Source organism: Littorina saxatilis, linkage group LG10 (assembly GCF_037325665.1).
Source record: "Littorina saxatilis isolate snail1 linkage group LG10, US_GU_Lsax_2.0, whole genome shotgun sequence".
NCBI lineage: Eukaryota > Metazoa > Mollusca > Gastropoda > Littorinimorpha > Littorinidae > Littorina > Littorina saxatilis.
This window is the reverse complement of record NC_090254.1, coordinates 24,099,790-24,107,967: the sequence shown is the minus strand read 5'-3', so window position 1 is coordinate 24,107,967 and position 8,178 is coordinate 24,099,790. Positions and strand designations below refer to the sequence as shown.

General features: G+C 40.6%; 1 long non-coding RNA gene across 1 annotated transcript; it reads left to right on the top strand.

Annotated features, from left to right (window-relative positions):
• Positions 1-4,271: 4,271 nt before the first annotated feature.
• Positions 4,272-7,413, top strand: LOC138978451 (uncharacterized). The gene is made up of 2 exons (XR_011459686.1): positions 4,272-4,427; positions 6,816-7,413. It is a non-coding gene; the product is annotated as an uncharacterized lncRNA (long non-coding RNA).
• The last annotated feature ends 765 nt before the right edge of the window (positions 7,414-8,178 follow it).

The following is an 8,178-nucleotide window of genomic DNA, read 5'->3' as shown; positions in this document are numbered from 1 at the left end:
GGTTGGAGCGGTATTCCTTGATCTCAGGAAAGCATTTGACTTAGTTGATCACGCTATTTTGTTAGACAAATTACTTATTTACCTGCAAAATAGCTCATCTGTGTCCTTTTTTACATCATATCTGTCAGATAGGAAACAAGCAGTCTACCTAAACGGTTCATATTCATCACAAGGCACTGTAAAATGTGGAGTCCCACAAGGTTCTATCCTTGGTCCCTTACTGTTTGGACTATACATTAATGATTTACCATTACACCTCAAACAAGAAAATGCTGTACTTGATCTTTTTGCGGATGACTCAACACTTCACAGCAGTAATACAGATATAAATCTCATAAGAAAAGTACTCCAAGAAAGTATAGCAAATATTAATGATTGGTGTAATTGTAACAGAATGGCACTGCATCCTAAGAAAACAAAAAGCATGTTAATAACCACAAGACAAAAACACCAGCGACAGCCTCTGAGCCTTGATCTTATGCATGGTACAGTTAGCATTGCTCAAGTCCATCAACACCGTGTGCTTGGAGTTGTAATTGATGATGAACTTAACTGGCGCTCTCACATTGATACAGTTTATAAACGAGTTTCTAGGAACCTTTTCTTACTTAACAAGCTCTGGTGCGTTGTTTCTGTGGATGCCCTCAAAATGTTTTTTCACGCACACTGTCTCTCTCACATTTGCTATGCATCTACTGTCTGGTGCAATGCCAGTGATGTTCATATAAAGAAAATAAACACACTTCACAAGAGAGGTGTAAAGTTATTAAACCGAGATCCCAATATGACTACTCAAGAAAAATACACTCAACTGAACATTCTTCCGCTACATCAGCAGTTCTTTTTAAATGCTAGTGTTTTCATGTTTAAAATGTACAACCATGAAACACCTTCATACATCCAAGACCTGTTTGAGCGTCCTCCTGGTAGAGCGAGGCTTTTGAATTATACGCTACCGCTCCCACGCATTGATTTGTATAAATCTAGTTTATCCTACTGGGGATCGCTTGTGTGGAATATACTTCCAATGTACTGTAAAACATGTCAAACCCTTTCATCTTTTAAAAAAAATGTTCGAAAATATCTTTGTCAAAAATAATTCTCTCCCTACGCTTTAAAATCATAACTGTTACTGCATAACATCTTAATCATCATTTTATTAATCAATGAACCACGTTATTATAACTAGTGTTTTGTTACTTTTAACCTGATTACAAATTCTTAGTTAATTAGTTATTCGTTTGGCTGTTCAATACATGTTATATAAATATATAATTGTAATGTATAATGTCATGTATGTCTAAAAGGGACAGGTTGGAAGATTAGGTATCCCTTTGTATTAAAGTTTTGAATCTGAATCTGAATCTCTCTTTCTCTCTCTCTCTCTCTCTCTCTCTCTCTCTCTCTCTCTCTCTCTCTCTCTCTCTCTCTCTCTCTCTCTCTCTCTCTCTCTCTCTTTCTCTCTCAGTCTCCCATTTCCCTTGTTCTTCGTTTATTTTCTATTTTAACATAACGGCGGCGCGCACCCGCTGACATCAGCTGCAGAATTACGTCTTTCTCTATGCAATGTTCGATTTGTACTTGGTATTGCATGGGTAGAATAAGGGTTTTTTCATTAACTCGAAGAAAGTCGAGAAAACAACCCCAAGAAAGCCAGGAAAGAAACGTTAGGGTGTGACTTGGTTAGGGTAACTGTGGTGCTTGTGCGATGGAAGGAGGAAGCGAACAAAGCTTGAAGGGGACGGAGGGCGGGGGGGGGGGGGGATGGGGGTGGAAATGGCACGTTAACAAACATGATTTACAGACAAGGAACGACCAAGAGCAGAAACGCTAATATTGTTTCTTACCATTTTTTTTTTAGGGGGGGGGGGGGGGAGGGGAGGGGGGGCGTTTATTTTTGTGGACCAATTTCAAGCTTCCCAAACGTGCCCACAAAGTAACACGAATTTTTATTTTTTGAAGTTTATTAGGCACTTATATATTTATTCATTCACCAAATACCCGCTATGTCCCTCAATAGATGAATACTATCGGTTTCTCCAGCGAATGTGTGTCGATCTGTATAGTCAACAGCAACAACTTTTTGCGGTGGATAGATTTCTGTTATTTCATAGCACAATTTGTTTCGGTGTTACATTGTAGACCGTCTATCCTGCAGCAGTCGACGCTTTCTATGTCAAAGTTGCTTTATCAACAGCTTAGCTCTGTGTGAAAAGAGATACAGTGAAACCTCCCTTTTGTTTGTTTGTTTGTTCGTTCATGGGCTGAAACTCCCACGGCTTTTACGTGTATGACCGTTTTTACCCCGCCATTTAGGCAGCCATACGCCGCTTTCGGAGGAAGCATGCTGGGTATTTTCGTGTTTCTATAACCCACCGAACTCTGACATGGATTACAGGATCTTTTTCGTGCGCACTTGGTCTTGTGCTTGCGTGTACACACGGGGGTGTTCGGACACCGAGGAGAATCTGCACACAAAGTTGACTCTGAGAAATAAATCTCCCGCCGAACGTGGGGACGAACTCACGCTGACACAAATCCAGCGCGCTACCGACTGAGCTACATCCCCGCCCCAGAGCGGACAGTTATTGAAATGATGTTGTTATCTATGAAACTGTGAAAAGTTGAGGTAAAAAGAACAGGTTAGAGGCGCAGAAACTTGACCTGCCGACTACTAGTAGTGTTTCTTTTATTTTTAAAAACAAACCAGATTGCATTTTTTTTCCTTTTTATATGTACGATGCCCTTTCTAGCGTGCATTTAATGTTTTTTCGATGAATTGTTCAAGTCATTTGAAAAAACATCTTACCACGTGAATAACTATTTCTTATAATTATGGCAAAATGATGATGCAATTTTCTTTCCCACGGTTTTGGCGTCAAGTTCAATCCTCGTACTCAAACCGTGTCCCCAGCATAAAAGAAAGATCCTCACCAACTTGTATTTACACACGTAAGGCAAAACAGACGACGCTTGCTTCTTATTTCTGTCCTTTTTTTCTCTTTTTTTTTTTTTTTTTTTTTTTTGGGGGGGGGGGGGGGGGTTTGGAGAGAATTACGGGGTAGATCCACCCAGGCTTATAGCATTCACCACCGTGCACCCCCTGCAGGTGTAGAAATTAAAAGTTTTGAGTTTATCTCCGTTCAACCGACTCGCACCCCCGGCCTACCCGTCATATGCTAGTTTTATGAGTTAAAGGCTCTGTCCAACGATTGTGATCGTCTCCTTTGTTAATCGGTGCAAACAATTTTATTCAATAGCGATGTCCAGGGAGATAGAGGGAGAGAGAGAGAGAGAGAGAGAGAGAGAGAGAGAGAGAGAGAGAGAGAGAGAGACAGAGAGAAAGAGAGAGTGAGAGAGAGAGAGAAAGAGAGAGAGAGAGAAAGAGAGAGAGAGAGAGAGAAAGAGAGAGAGAGAAAGAGAGAGAGAGAGAGAGAAAGAGAGAGAGAGAGAGAGAGAGAAAGAGAGAGAGAGACAGAGACAGAAAGAGAGAGAGAGAAAGAGAGAGAGAGAGATAAAGAGAGAGAGAAAGAGAAAAAGAGAGAGAGAGAAAGAGAGAGAGAAAGAGAAAAAAAGAGAGAGAGAGAGAAAGAGAGAGAGAAAGAGAAAAAAAGAGAGAGAGAGAAAGAGAGAGAGAAAGAGAAAAAAAGAGAGAGAGAAAGAGAGAGAGAAAGAGAGAGAGAGAGAAAGAGAGAGAGAGAGAGAGAGAGAGAGAGAGAGAGAGAGAGAGAGAGAGAGAGAGAGAGAGGGAGTCGTGAACCTTCGTTTTTTATATTTCGTTGCAAGTTTGGTATTTAGTATGTTTTTGTTTGTTTGTTTGTTTAATTTGTTTGTTTCTTTCTTTCTTTGTTTTTTTTTTAAACCACCGCAGAGCTGCTTGTAGCAACATTCAAATCAAAAGGAGAATTCATTTTTCAGTCTTCAGTCTGTCGCCTTCATACAGTTTGCACTGTTGGATGTTTGTGAGGGGTTTGTTGTAGTCTGCACCCTTGGTAACCAATATCATAGAACTCAAATAAGAATTGAAGCCCATATTTCAGCAAATATATATGAAGCACACATCTTCTTTTTAAATTGTTCTATATAAGCCTATATAGTGCCTTCCACGCATCAATAAACTGCTAGACTTCAATATAAAAAGATCAAAAACAAGAAAGGTAAGGTGCTTCACTTTATTGTCATCACTTCACTCAATGTCAAACATCTCCTTTAATTTAATGAGAAGAAATTGCTCACCGCAAGATCGCCGACAAGCAGTCGACGACAGCGGCATGGGACCTGGAGCAAAAGCAGGTCTCTATTCACTGGTAGGAGATGATCTGGTCTATGCTCGCAAATGTCACCCTCGAAGAACATATGCACGTGTTTCCTTGGGTTCCCGCTGATAGCTTCGCAAGTAAAATATACATCGAGATGCATTTTCAAAGGTAGGACTTTGGAATTTTGACTATGGATGGTGTGTGTGTGTGTGTGTGTGTGTGTGTGTGTGTGTGTGTAGGTGTGTATGTGTGTGTGTAGGTGTGTGTGTGTGTAGGTGTGTGTGTGTGTGTGTGTGTTTAAAAATGTAACAACCAATGCCTTGACTATGACTTGAAGATGCTTTAGAGCTTAGCAATTATTGTTTATGGAGTTGTTGATTTGGGTAAATTGGTTACGACTTTTGTGGTGTGATGCGTGACTTAAAATTGGGAAAAGTGGCTTTTGTGACGAAGCGTGATTGTTGTTATTTAAATTGCAGAGATAGAGCGATTGACTTGACTTAACTTGACTTAACTTGTAGATGCTCACGAAATTCTTGCTGCTATAGTTTTTGATTTGGGCCTACTGTGTTTTGACTCTCGTGTATTACACGCATGGGAAAAGTGGCAATTGTGACGAAGCGTGTTATTTTGTATTGTACTTGCAGCGGTTTCTTGTTTTACGCTTGCCCTCGCCCCTCCTCCCCCCCCCCCCCCATACCCTCCCACCCCACCCCAACCACCATCCATCTATCTATCCATCCTTGATGTGATTTTGCTGTTAATGGGTACTATCGCGCTTTCCAGATTTTAATACGTTGATATGAAGTGTTGGGTCTTCAATTAACCCCAATATGGGCAACCACATTACATCTTCGGGAAAAGGCAGGCATTGATCGAAAATCGTATGCCGACAGTGAACGTATTTAGCATGAAATGATTCGTGTATTTTGGTTAACACTGTCGGTGTTGTTTCAAATTGAGCATAAATTTGTGGTGGGTTTTTGAGTGTGTGTGGGTTTTTATTCTTTCTGCGTACATCTCCTCTGGGCATTTTTGCATATATTGTTTTTGTGGGGATGTTTGTTTTCTAACATGCGGCGTTCCCCAATTTGAAGAAACTGTAAAGTTTCGACCTACAACCTTTGTATTCGAAGTATTGTTTTATTTTTTATTTTTTTTTAAACTTTGTTTTTCCTTTAGAGAAGCTGCCATCGAGTTCGATGTGATGAAATTAAAAGTGAAGGAGAAAATTGTGTACGGTCTTTTGTCTCCCATGTTTCCACCCTTGGTGCTCTACGTAATAAAATGATTTTTAAACATGTACACAAGTTCACACGGACTACGAACGCTGCCAATTTCAACGACCTTTTACCAATTTTAAATTGTGCTTTCTGCCTTGTTTATGCAAAATGTTTTAAGTAGGAGGTCATAGATTGTTTAATTAGATGCAAAGAAGAGGGCAACAGAATATAAAGCAATATTAAAACCTGAAAACTGTGATACTATAACTGTTGTTATAGGTGTTGTACGTGTGTGCTTGATGGATTTGAGGTGGTTCACTCTTTGTGGCTGTGATACGTAATATTATGCGTTATGGCGGCTTCCTTGCGCTAAAACCTGGGGTTACCAATATCACGTAAAAATTTCAATTATCGCGTGTTCTGCGTAATTCACAGCGATATCGTTAACCAACAGTGTTAATTACTAGTTTTCAGGATTGTCCTCAGATTACTAGCGCCAAACCCATAAATAAAAATAATCCTCTGATAATTAGAAATGATCACCTAACATTTAAGCATGATAACTTGATAATTAAACCTGACCACTTGATAATAACAATGTTCGCGTTAAAAGTAATAATTTTCCGTTCTGGTTCAATTTCTGACGGATTGCTAGAGCCAAAACAGTAAACTAAACATCATCTTAGGAAGAAAATGGTAATTTCAAGTGATATTTGAAGTTTTCTCATAAAAATTTTAATTCACGTGAAAATTTATATTATGTATTGAGGTGGAATATTTATTGTCTGAGAAAACACATTTCTCCATTTTGTCTCTCTCTCTCTCTCTCTCTCTCTCTCTCTCTCTCTCTCTCTCTCTCTCTCTCTCTCTCTCTCTCTCTCTCTCTCTCTCTCTCTGTGTCTCTCTCTCTCTCTCTCTCACACACACACACACACACATACACACGCACGCACGCACATGCACGCACACACGCACGCACACACACACACGTAAACACGAAACAATTGATAGAAGAAGAACATTAAAAGATATATAAAAAACACACACACACACACACACACACACACACACACACACACACACACACACACACACACACACACGCACACGCACACACACCTTTTCTTGTTCTTATTCACACCTTACTGAGTTAATCACGTTTGTTTCCTATCAAATGTTCTCCAAGCAAACACTGCACAAGTCAGTGCACATTATGAAGACCTATTTTTGAACATTTACTTGGCACAATTGGCTCAGTAACACGACCCTTTTAGAGAGTATGCGATCTCTCTTTCATTGTTATCTTTCAAAGTGTGTTATATTTTATATCTAGACAAGCCAGGACTCACGCCTAGCTACCAAACAAGCGGAGCGTCGGTGGTTACTAAATAATATGTGATAGCTCTACAGTGGAACCAGTCCTTGTAGAACCCGGTCGCTGCCGCCTGGTGGGTTAAGAGTGGAGATTTTTCCGATCTGCCAGGTCAACTTATGTGCAGACCTGCTCGTGACTTAACCCCCTTCGTGTGTACACGCAAGCACAAGACCAAGTGCGGACGGAAAAGATCCTGTAATCCATGTCGGAGTTCGGTGGGTTATGGAAACACAAAAATACCCAGCATGCATGCCTACTCAACGAAAGCGGAGTGAGCTGACTATGCTCTCAGAGCATAGTATGGGGAACCCAAATGGGCAAACGAGCTCACACGTAACCAGAAAAATTGTGGAACGCTGAAGAAGAAGAAGAAGAAGAAGAAGAAGAAGAAGAAGAAGAAGAAGAAGAAGAAGAAGAAGAAGAAGAAGAAGAAGAAGAAGAAGAAGAAGAAGAAGAAGAAGAAGAAGAAGAAGAAGAAGAAGAAGAAGAAGAAGAAGAAGAAGAAGAAGAAGAAGAAGAAGAAGAAGAAGAAGAAGAAGAAGAAGAAGAAGATTTTGTTTGTTTGTTTGTTTGTTTGCTTAACGCCCAGCCGACCACGAAGGGCCATATCAGGGCGGTGCTGCTTTGACATATAACGTGCGCCACACACAAGACAGAAGTCGCAGCACAGGCTTCATGTCTCACCCAGTCACATTATTCTGACACCGGACCAACCAGTCCTAGCACTAACCCCATAATGCCAGACGCCAGGCGGAGCAGCCACTAGATTGCCAATTTTAAACAAATCGAATTATAGAGTCTTAAAGTGCAGGTACATTTACAGAGACTATGAACAGAAAAGCTTCAAGAAAAAGACAAACCAGTCGCGTAAGGCGAAATTACTACATTTAGTCAAGCTGTGGAACTCACAGAATGAAATTGAACGTAGTCCGCCGCTAGTGCAAAAGGCTGTGAAAGTGACGAGCCTGTTTGGCGCGGTAGCGGTTGCGCTGTAGCTGTGCTTCATAGCACGCTTTACTGTACCTCTCTTCGTTTTTATATTTAGTCAAGTTTTGACTAAATATTTTAACATCGAGGGGGAATCGAAACGAGGGTCGTGGTGTATGTGCGTGTGTGCGTGTGTGTGTGTGTGTGTGTGTGTGTAGAGCGATTCAGACTAAACTACTGGACCGATCTTTATGAAATTTGACATGAGAGTTCCTGGGTATGAAATCCCCGAACGTTTTTTTCATTTTTTTGATAAATGTCTTTGATGACGTCATATCCGGCTTTTCGTGAAAGTTGAGGCGGCACTGTCACGCCCTCATTTTTCAACCAAATT